Here is a 12,994-nt window from a genome sequence, read left to right on the forward strand (position 1 = left end):
CTTAACAAAGCATGGCACATCAAGCTTAGGTAGGACCAAACTCTTCCCCTGCATAAAGACTGGGTGACTTGTAGCAGTCAGCAGGGAGCTTGTTTGATAGCCATCTACTTCACGCTCAATGTGTCATTCCCTGCAAGCTCCGTGGGGACTAATTCTTGTAGACATAAAAGTTGAAGGAAGAGATGGGAAGGCGAAATGCAAGAACTCCTCCAACATCCTAAAAAGCAACAGGATACCACCAGAACCCAGCTGAACACAACAAGAAGGCTTGATCATCCTAACCCAGAAGATATAGAGGAAAACGACTTTAAATGTTACTTAATGAAATTTATGGAGACCTTTAAAGAGGAAGTGAAAAACTCCCTTAAATAAATGGAGGAGAAGACAAACAAAAAGCTGGAAGAAATTAATAAATCCATCAAAGAAACCTAAGAAAACCAAGAAATCAAACAGGTGAAGGAAACAGTTCAAGATTTGAAGATTGAAATAGAGGTAATAAATAAAACACAAACTAAGGGAACTCTGGAAATGGAAAATCTGGGTAAATGAAAAGGAACTACATGTATAATCAGCAGAATACAAGAGATAGAAGAAAGAATCTCAGGCGCTGAAGAGTCTATTGAGGAAATAGAATCATTGGTCAAAAAAACCCCACTATATCCAACAAATTCTTAACACAAAACATTCAGAAAATCTGGGACACCATGAAAAGACCAAACCAGAGAATCATAGGGGTAGAAGAAGGAGAAGAATTCCAGGTCAAAGGCACAGAAAATATTTTCAACAAAACTACAGAAGAAAACTTTCCCAACCTAAAGAAGGATATACCTATGAAAGTACAAGAAGCTTACAGAACACCAAATAGACTGGGTCAAAAAAAAACCCTCGCCATATAATAATCAAAACACAAAACATACAGAACAAAGAAAGAATATTAAGAGCTGCAAAAGAAAAAGGTCAAGTAACATAGAAAAGAAAACCTATCAAAATTATACCTAAATTTTCAATGGAAACCATGAAAGCCAGAAAGTCTTGGGTAGATGTACTGCAGACGCTAAGAGAACATGAATGCAAGCCCAGACAACTATACCCAGCCAAACGTTCGTTCACCATTGATGGATAAATCAAGATATTCAATGACAAAAACAGATTTAAGCAATAAGTATCCACAAACCCAGCCTTACTGAAAGTACTAGAAGGAAAACCACAACCCAAGGAAGCTGACAACACAAACAATAACACAGACATCTGATAACCCCTCACCAGCATAACCAAAAGAAGGGAAACATACAAACACTACTATCAAAAGATAACTGGAGGTAACAACCACTGGTCATTATTATCACTTAATATCAATGGTCTCAATTCACCTATAAAAAGACACAGGCTAAGAGAATGCATACATAAAATGGATCCAGCATTCTGCTGTTTACAAGAAACACACCTCAACCTCAACGACAGACACTACTTCAGAGTAAAGTGTTGAAAAAAGGTTTTTCAATCAAACGAACCTAAAAACCAAGCAGGTGTGGCTATTCTAATATTTAACAAAATTGATGTTAAACTAAAATCAATCAGAAGAGATGGAGAAGGACATTTTATACTCATAACAGGAACAATTCATCAAGATGAAACCTCAATCCTGAATATCTATGCCCCTAATTCAGGAGCACCCATGTAGTGAGGGGCTGTGGGCTGTATGTAAAAGAAACATTACTGAAACTTGAATCACACATCAAACCCCACACACTAATAGTAGGAGATTTCAACACTCCTCTCTTGACAATGGACAGGTCAACCAGACAGAAACTTAACAGAGAAATAGAGAACTAACAGATGTAATGAATCAATGGACTTAACAGGCATCTATAGAACATTCCACCCAAATAAAAAAGAATATACCTTCTTCTCAGCACCTCATGAAACCTTCTATAAAATTGATCCCATTCTTAGTAACAAAGCAAACACCCACAAATACAAAAAATTGGAGTAATATACTGTGTCTTATCAGATCACCATGGAGTAAAGTTAGAATTCAAAAATACTACTCCAAAAAAAGCCTACAAACTCATGAAAAATGAACAGTCAACTATTGAACCACTCATGGGTCAAGGAAGAAATAAAGAAAGAAATTAAAATCTTCCTTGAATTCAATGAAAATGAAGGCACAACATATCCAAACCTATGAGACACTATGAAAGCAGTGCTAAGATGAAAGTTCTTAGCACTAAGTGCTCACATAAAGAAATTGGAGAAAGCTCTCATAAGCGACCTAACAGCACACCTGGAAGCTCTAGAAAATAAAGCAGCAGACTCACCCAGCAGGAGTAGAAGACAGGAAATAATCAAATTGATGACTGAAATCAACAAAATAGAAACACAGAAAACCCCAAAGAATCAGTGAAACAAAGAGCTGGTTCTTTGAGAAAACCAACATGATTGACAGACCCTTATGCAAACTAATCAAAAGACAGAGAGACAACATCCAAATTAACAAAATCAGAAATGAAAAGGAGGACATAACAATGGACACTGGGGAAGTTCGGAGAATCATTAGGTCCTACTACAAAAATGTATACTCCACAAAACTGGAAAATGTAAAAGAAATGGACAATTTTTTAGATAGATACCACTTACCAAAATTAAATGAAGACCAGTGAGCAATTTAAATAGACATATAAGCCACGAGGAGATAGAAGCTGCCATCAAAAACCTTCCAAACAAAAAAAGTCCAGGGCCGAATGGTTTTAGTGCTGAATTCTACCAGAACTTTCAAGTGCTAATACCTATACTCCTCAATGTGTTCAACATAATAGAAACAGAAGGCTCACTGCCAAACTCTTTTTATGAAGCTACAGTTACTCTGATACCAAACTGCACAAAGACTCAACCAAGAAAGAGAATTACAGACCAATCTCACTCATGAACATGGATGTGAAAATTCTCAATAAAATTCTGACAAACCAAATCCAAGAACACATCAAAAAAAATTATCCATCATGACAAAGTAGGCTTCATCCCAGAGATGCAGGGCTGGTTCAACATACAAAAAAATCAATCAATGTAATTCACCATACAAATAAACTGAAAGAAAAAAACCCCATATTATCACTTCATAAGAGGCAGAAAAAACATTTGAAAAAATTCAACACCCCTTCATGACAAAGGTCTTGTAGAGATAGGGATACAAGCATCATACCTAAATATAGTAAAAGCAATATACAGCAAGCCAACAGCTAGCATCAAATTAAATGGAGAGAAACTCAAAGCGATTCAACTAAAATCAGGAACAAGACAAGGCTGTCTACTCTCTCCATATTTCTTCAACATAGTTCTTGAAGTTTTAGCAACAACAATAAGACAACATAAGGAGATCAAGGGGATTTACATTGGAAAGGATGTTAAACTTTCGTTATTTGCAGATGATATGATAGTGTATATAAGTGACCCCCAACACTCTACCAGAGAACTCCTACAGCTGATCAATACATTCAGTGAAGTGGCAGGATACAAGATCAACTAAAAAAAAAAATCAGTAGTCCTCCTATACATAAAGGATAAAGAAGCTGAGAAGGAAATCAGAGAAAAATCATCTTTTACAATAGCCACAAATCACATGAAATATTTTGGGGTAACACTAACAAAGGATGTGAGAGACCAATTTGACAAGAACTTTATGTCTTTGAAGAAAGAAATTGAAGAGAATACCAGAAAATGGAAAGATCTCCCATGCTCTTGGACAGGAAGGATCAACATAGTAAAAATGGTAGTCTTACCGAAGGCAATCTATAGATTCAATGCAATCCCCAGCAAAATTCCAGCAAAATTCTTCACAGACATCGAAAGAACTGTATTCAACTTCATATGGACAAACAAGAAACCCAGGATATCCATAACAATCCTGTAGAACAAAGGAACTGCCGGAGGCATTACCCATCTCTGACATCAAGCTCTATTACAGAGCTACAGTAATGAAAACAGCTTGATATTGTCATAAAAACAGAGACATTGACCAATGGAATCAAATTGATGACCCGGGTATTAATTCATGCACCTATGAACACCTGATTTTTGACAAAGAAGCAAAAAAGATACAATGGAAAAAAAGAGAGCATCTTCAACAAATGGTGCTAGCATAACTGGATGTCAAGTAGAAAAATGAAAATGGATGCATACCTGTTGCCATGCACAAAACTCAAGTCCAAATGGATTAAAGACCTCAATATAAATCCGACCACACTGAAACTGATAAAGGAGAAAGTGGGAAGTGACACAGGAGACTGCTTCCTAAATATAACCCCAGTAGCACAGACAATAAGAGCATCAATAAATAAATGGGACTGCCTAAAACTGAAAAGCTTCTGTAAAGCAAAGGACATAGTCAGTAAGACAATAAGGCAGCCTACTGAATGGGAAAAAATCTTCACCAACCCCACATCAGAAAAAGGACTGATCTCCAAAATATAAAAAGAGCTCAAGAAATTAAACATTAAAATTCTAAATAACCCAATTAAAAAGTGGTGTACTGAACTAAACAGAGTGTTCTCAACAGAAGAATTTCAAATGGCCAAAAGATACTTAAGGGCATGTTCTTCCTTAGCTATAAGGGAAATGCAAATCAAAACAACTCTGGTACCTGTCAGAACATCTAAAATCCAAAACACTAGTGATAGCTTATGCTGGAGAGGATGTAGAGTAAGGGGAACACTCATCCATTGCTGGTGGGAATGCAAACTTGTGCAACCACTTTAGAAATCAGTGTGGCAGTTTCTTAGAAAACTGGGAATCAACCTACCTTAGGATCCAGCAATTCCACTCTTAGTAATATACCCAGAAGATGCTCAATCATACTACAAGAGCATTTGTTCAACTATGTTCATAGCAACATTATTTGTAATAGCCAGAACCTGAAAACAACCTATATGCTCCTCAACTGAAGAATGGATAATGAAAATGTGGCACATCTACACATTAGAGTACTACTCAGCAGTAAAAAATAATGACATCTTGAATTTTGCATGAAAATGGACAGAATTAGGAAACTTTATCCCGAGTGAGATAACGCAGACCCAAAAGAACAAATATGGTATGCACTCACTCATAAGTGGATAATAGTCATAAACAAAGGGCAATAAGCCTATAGTTCAGGATCCTAGAGAAACTAAGTAGTAAGGTGAACCCAATGAAAAACATATATAGACTCACCTGGAAATTAGAATCAGACAAAAATTTGGTAGCAGGGAGGCAAGGGTAGAAGGAAATGGAGAAGAATGTGAGGGAATGGGATAGTCGAGATGGAGGAAGGATAGATATGAGAGCAAGGAAAGAGATATCTTGATTGAGGGAGCCATTATGGAGTTAGCAAAAAACTTGGTTCTATAAAAATGCCCCAAGAACCCACAGGGATGACCCAAGCAAAGACCCAAAGCAATAGAGTAGAGAGTGTCTGAACTGACCTTACCCTGTAGTCAGACTGATGATTATCTTAAATATCACCATAGAACCTTCGTCCAACCACAGATGGGAACAGAGACAATGGCCCACATTGGATCACTGGACTGAACTCCCAAGATTCAGTTGAATAGTGGAGGAAGTGAGAATATGAACAAGGAATTCAAGACAGTTTTCTTGAGCTAATGGTAGCTCACCAACTCCAACTGGACTGGGAGTGAACCGGCATGGGAACAACCAAGCTCCTCTGAAGGGTGTTGACAGCTGGGGCAGACTGAGGGGCCACTGGTAGTGACACTGGGATGTATCTCTATTGCAGATACTGGCTTTATGGGATCCTATTCTCTTTTGATGTAAACCTTGCTCAACCTAGACATAGTAGGAAGGGCCTTGGACTTTCCACAGGGTGGGGTACATGGCACTCCCTAGGTTTTGGAGGGGTGGGGGAAAGGTCTGTGGAGGGAAAGGGAGGGGACTGGGAGGAGTGGAGGGAAAGGGAATTTGGATTGGTATTTTTAAGTAATAATAAAAAAGAAAGAAAGAGAAAAAAGAAAATTGCTTAGATCTCTCTTTGCCTTGTACATAGCACACCAATAACTGGAGCCCATATATTTTATACTGATAAAAATAAATCAGGGAAGGCAGGTTACATACCAGAAGAATTAAGTAAAGTGAAACAAAGCCCTTATAATTTTGTCCAAAAGGCAGAATTATATGCTACTATCATGGCACTAAGGGATTTTAATGAACCTCTTAATATAGTTACTAATTCACAATATGCAGAAAGAGTTGTCTTACACATTGAAACCACTGAATTTATATCAGATGCTACAGAATTGATTTTATTATTTATACATGTTCAAGATATATTCAGGAATAGGTTTGTCTCTTATACATAACATACATCCAATCCCATATGGGTCTGCCAGATCCTCTAGCACAAGGTAATGGAGAAATTGATCATTTACTGATTGACAATGTATTGAAGGCCTTATAATTTCATAAGAAACAGCACATTAATAGCAAAGGTTTAAACAAAAAGTTTTCTATTACATGGCAACAAGGTAAGGAGATTATAAGGAGATGTCCTACTTGCTCTTTCTATAACCAAACACTGCTACATTCAGGGTGTAACCAAAAGGGTACTCAAAGGAATGAAATCTGGTAGATGGATGTGTTCCAATTTGCAGAATTTGAAAAATTAAAATATGTACACCAAACCATTGACACTTATTCAGGCTTTCAATGGGCAACTGCTTTGAGCTCAGAAAAGGCTGATTCTGTAATCACACATTTATTAGAAGTTATGGCCATCACAGGTATACCTGCACAAATAATGACAGATAATGGTCCAGCATATGTCTCTAAGAATATGAAACAGTTTTTTGCTTATTATAGTATAAAGCATATTACAGGTATACCAGATAATCCTACAGGTCAGGCAGTTATAGAAAGATGAAATTGACTTATAAACAAACAGAAAGGGATAAAATATACCCCCCAAAATAGATTACACAATGCTTTGTTAACCTTAAATTTTCTAAACGCTAATGAGAAAGGGACAACATCAGCAGGGAGACATTGGATAATAGAAAAGTCTTCTGAATTAAATCAGCTGGTGTATTTCAAGGATGTGTTGACCTCACAGTGGAAGCCAGGAGACATGTTATGTTGAGGAAGGGGTTTTGCTCTTGTTTCAGCAGGAGAAGAAAAGTTATGGATACCATCAAAATTAACAAAGATTCAGTTTGAAGAAGAGAGATCTCTTGAGAAAGAGAAATGATGGCTCATCACAGAGGTGACAACCGATCAGGAAGTAAGGACGCCTCATAAGGCAGGGTTCTGTTCTTGTCTTTGCAGGAAAATGGTCGTCTTCAAAAAGTCAAGAGACCCTGGACATCTAGATGCCTAAAGAGGAAAAAATAATTATACAGATAGGATAACCAAGCAAATAGAACTTTCACTTATGAGGACAGGTCATCTAAAGGTAAGAATCTCTGAATACTAACTAGAATAATAGTCATAACTCACTTAAAAATCAAAGGTGGCCTTGGAATTGGACAACAGCTCTGTCCTTCTCTAAATCCAAGCATGTTGTTAAAAGAAAAATTCAGAGTTTCTGTCTCATGTCTGGAGCCAACGTATGGGACAGAAAAAAGAAAGAATTAAAAAAATTTCTTTTCTTCATACTTATTTTTGTCTCTATTGTTCATTTCATTCAATATATGTTTGCATAAATACTGTTTAAGTTTTCCACAAAAATAATGAATTTTCCTACAGTAATCTTTGAAGTTTCAAGGAAGAAAATGGGGCCCCACAACAACAACACCTAGTTGATATGATGTCATGATGCTGATAGTGCTACTTTAAGGCTGGTTTTAGGTACCAGATACTTAATATAGTTTCAACTTGGTTAATTGAAATAGTGCACTTTTTTTTTACAACATTCTGGCCAGAACTCCAAATAAGAACCTAAGAAAAACCCTTCTGAATGCTCAGAGACTATTTCCCATTATACCAGACAGTAATATTGAAACTTAATTTTACTTTCACAGGATCCCATAGAAAGGACATCACCCCCATGACAGCTGAAAGTAATTCTAGAAGATGACATCCCCTCTCCAAACAAAGTTTGTCCTCAAGGTGAGGGACATCATTTAGGGGTTGATTATAACTTTTATAGGGGTAGGGGTTGTAGAAAATTATGTAAGCTCAGGGATTTCTTTGGAAAAAAGGGGGGAAGTTGGATGGGATAATAGATTAGTGTGAGCTTACTCACACTAATAATAATAGTGAATAATGGAGTGAATACTTGTGAGTTCTTTATAGGCAATTTACATTGGTATAGATTCTTATATATTGATGCAAACTTAAATTATATTGAATATGTTCCTATTTTGTCTACAATATTTGTATACCTAAACTAAGTTATTTTGTCACAGTGTATGTATGCATGTTTCTAACTCTGCTTAAGACAGTTTGTAATTGATACAACGTTAGGATATATTTATCATATTGCAATATACATTTCTACCTCTGATCAAGATACTTGTACATTGTTTACATTTTGAGGTCATTGTCTTCATTTGCTGCACAGTTGTTTAAAGATTGTTTATTATTCTAATATGTTGAAGTCTTAGTCTTTAAGTTATATAAGTATTAAAAATTATAGGTTAAAAATTATAGTCATCCATGTTTGTCATACTTATAGTTAGACTAATCAGGTTCTTTAGATACATAGAGATTTATTCTGCATAGATAGGTAATCTTCAACCACTTCAAAGAGCTGAGAAATGTGGCATTTAAATAACTGAGAGTTCTATTGACATAATACACGATTGCTCCTGGCAGCACCAATCTATTCCCAAGAGAATGTTGAGCATCAAAGACACTCCACTTATTTTCTTCTTGGCAAAACTGGCCTTTGCACAAGGAACTGACCATACATTGACCACTAACAAAATGCATGATGTCCAGACAGAACAAGCAGGATACAAGAAAAAGGACTGTCAAATCTTGCCAAGACAGGTTAAGATAGTTTTGAAAAATTTCCTGCCTCTGAAAATGGTGTGTCAGTTACTGTAGGTCTTAGCCAAAGTTGATTGTTCCAATGTTGTAAATGAGACTTTGGGTGGTTACCCAGGTAGCCAGTTGCCTCTGTCATTTGTCGCACATTTTGGAAGTTGCTTGATTGCACTTTCTGTTTCCTCAAGTAATATTATTTCCCTTCTCAGGTCTTTGATGGGGTTGAAGACTAGATAGTTGTAGTTACTTTACTCTCACGACTTGGCCAATTTATTTATAATACAAGACTTATACTTCTTGTATACGATAGGATAATTATTGAAACATTTATCACATGTTTCTTGCTTTATATTGTTTATGCTGGTTGTAATTCTAATTTTCATACCTGATATTTGTTCCTATTGTATGTGATCTTGTACGAGTCTTAGAACTCTCTTATTTAAACAAAATGGGGAGGTGCTGTAGGAATTCATACAGCCAGTAGCCTTTAAGTTACCCACCCTTCGTGCGTGGCCTCTTATACTATAAAGGCCAATGTAAAGCACAGGGTTGCTCTCTCTTCTGGCTGCAGAATTTGGTTGCTATTCCTCATTCGAGCAGAAGACTGTGATCTGTCTACCTCTAAATAAATAACCCTTTATTATACACAGTTCTGTGCTTCTGTGGGATTTCTTTTTAGTATCTGTCTTTCAAATGCTTTTTTCTCTTAAAAGTCCTTCATTACCACTTCTAACTTTTCTTCTTCCTTAAGGCCCCCAGACTCACTTAGCATTAACAGATCAAGCTCCCAAAACAATTTGACATCTTTGGCCTCTGGCAAGAATGAAACTGCCAAGAGTTCCATTTTTAGTCAAGAAAGCAATGGGTTATCTTTCTTTCTTTCCTTCCTTCCTTCCCTCCTTCCTTCCTTTTTCTTTCACCACACTGCTTTGTCTATTTCTACCTCCAGTTCTTATCCTACCTCCCTGTTAAGAGGTAACCCCTAACAACCGTTATGGGATTGGAATAATAACTGATCTGTCTCCTACCAGGTGAATTTGGGGTAACAGGTGGCAGTATTGTGACCAGAAGACCTCTTGTAAAGTCCAAACTCTCAGATATAGATAGGAAAGAAATTCCTTTACTGGAAGGACTAACATGTTCAAAGCCAACAAGTCATTGTTGATGGGCTCAATAAAGCTTCCATCAATAAAATGTTTCTCTTTGACTTCTAGGATTGGTCTCCAGACTAATGAACACACAGCCATCTTTCACCCCTTTCACTGTTGTTTCATGAGCCAAAAGTCAGCATGATGTCCTTCCCATGCAGCTCTCAATAGGGAGAGAAGACAATATTTAGCATCATTTAATTTGGGGCATAAAACTTTCATGGGTCTATCTTCCTTAGCTGTTGGCAGATATAGACCTTGTCTCTCAGTGAGACAAGGTCTGACATGTTACATCTTGGTAACATCTTTTTGTGAAGAAGATATTAGAAAGATTGATTGCTTAAATAATATGTCATATAGACTCACATTTAGTGTCTGTGGAGTGTGATTCCCTTGGGCTGCCGCCAATTCTCTTAGTCTTTGGTTAAACTTTTTTGTTGATGCTGAAGACCATGCAGGTGGCAAAAATTAATTTTCCTTCTGTGCTGTCAAGGCTCGCTAAGCAGCTAGTCGTCAGGGGTCACTTGGACTTGAGAGAAGCCTCGGACTTTTTTGTCCTTTTATTTCCAGCTGTCCATCAATGCTTTGCTTTATGTACTGTGGCTTCCTTTAAAGTCTTGAGGAAGTCCTTCCCACCCTGATCATCCTTTTTTTTTTGACTGAACAATATTTCAAATTCATTGAGTGGGGTGTCCACGGCCTCCATGAACAAGACAACAAGTAATCAATGACCTCAGCCCTCAGCTAACTTATTGACCTTGTAGAGAAAAGAAAAAGATATTCCCTCCTTTAGTTCCTTTAACCACATTAGAATATCCTCCAAGAATAATTATTAAATACCTAGAATATCAGTTTTACATCAGTTTGATACTCTTAATTACTGTATAATATTTCAATATCCATAGATAACTCACTTTTGTTTTACATATATTTCAGTCAGTCTTTGAAATAGTTGACCTTTGTAAAAGGAGAGTGTGCTTATGTTTTCCAGCCCCAAGACTTGAATAATCACACAAAACTATATTAATTATAACACTGTTTGGCCAGTGACTCAAGCATATTCCTAGCTAGCTCTTATGCCTTAAATTAACCCACTTGTGTTAATCTGTGTATTACCATGAGGCTGTGATGTTACTTCATTTTCTACATGTCTAATTTTTTCAGTGGTTAGCTGGCATTTTTCTCCTTTGGCAGGTACATGGCATCTGCCTGACTCCGCCTTCTTTCTCCCTGTATTCAGTTTAGTTTTCTTGCCTAGGTGTATTCTGCCCTGCCATAGACCAAAGCCTCTTCTTTATTAAACAATTGTAATAAAATAAATTCATATCATACAGAGGGGAATCCCATATCATCTCTCCTTTTCTGTCTAAATAAAAAGGAAGGTTTTAACTTTAACACAGTAAAATTATATATAACAAAACAGGTATCAAACAAGAATTACTGTTACATTATTTCTTTGTGAGTCTGATGTTTTATATCTAATTTATCTTTTAGTATAGCTAAGGAAACCTATAACTAAAGCTATCTGTCTTCAACTCCATCAAAGACCCTAGAAGGACATAACATTACCTAAGTAAACAGAAAGTGCAATGTAAGCAACTTCCAAAGCTCTAGGATTGAAAGAGACATCTTGCTGCCTGGATAGTCACCCAAAGTTCTTTTGTATCATTGCAGTATCCATCTTCAGCTTGCAGGCCTATAGTATCTGGCATACTTTTCCATGAAGCAGGAAATTTGAAGATCTATTCTGCCATATACTGTCAAAGTTCAACAGTTGCTTTCTTCTATGTCATGCAGAATGTCTAACTGTTTATTTCATGAAGCAGGAACCCTGAAGGGCTGTCCCACCTTCTTTAGTAAAGTACATCAGTTACTTTTCTGTGGGTCCTGCATGTCCAGTTCATACAGCATACCATCAAGCAGTCAAGACAAAAGCAGTTTCTTGCCCAAATGCCTAGCCTTGTCCCGTTGAAGTCAAATTCGATAACAAGTTTCTTCAATGCCCACTAACCACTCTGAAGTAATTGGTGCTGCCAGAAGCAGACATGTCTCACTTTTGGAAAAAATCTAAGTTTTTAAAATGTTTTAAATGCCATATTCTGTAGGTCTTTGAAGTCTTTGAAGATTACCTATCTAACTAAAATATATCTCTGTAAATCTAGAAAACTTAACCAACATGGCTACAAGTTAGACTATTATAGATGACTATCTATTAATCTGTATTTCTTAATTACACATTACATTTTAAAATGAGCTGTATAAACATAATACCTTAAACAAGAGTAGAAATATGCGTCTAGTTTCTTGAGTTCTTTGTATATTTTGGAGATCAGGCCTTTATCTGATGAGGGGTTGGTGAAGATCTTCTCCCAGTCAGAAGGTAGCCTTTTTGTCTTACTGACGGTGTCCTTTGCTTTACAGAAGCTTCTCAGTTTCAGGAGGTCCCATTTATTCATTGATTCTCTTATTGTCTGTGCTACTGGGGTTCTACCTAGGAAGTGGTCTCTTGTGCCTATGTCTTGTAGACTACTTCCCAATTTCTCTTCTATCAGGTTCAAAGTGGTCAGATTAATGTTGATGTCTTCAATCCATTTGGACTTGATTTTTGTGCATGGTGATAGAATGAAAGGATCTACTTTCATTCTTCTACAGGTTGACATCCAGTTATGCCAGCACCATTTGTTAAAGATGCTTTCCTTCTTCCATTGCATACCTTTAGCCCCCTTGTCGAAAATTAAGTGTTCATAGGTTTGTGGGTTAATATCTGGGTTTTCTATTCGATTCCATAGGTCGACTTCTCTGTTCTTATGCCAGTACCAAGCTGTTTTCAATACTGTAGCTGTGTAATAGAGTTTGAAGTCAGGGATGGT

Source organism: Myodes glareolus, chromosome 23 (genome assembly GCF_982192425.1).
Source record: "Myodes glareolus chromosome 23, mMyoGla1.1, whole genome shotgun sequence".
Lineage (NCBI taxonomy): Eukaryota > Metazoa > Chordata > Mammalia > Rodentia > Cricetidae > Myodes > Myodes glareolus.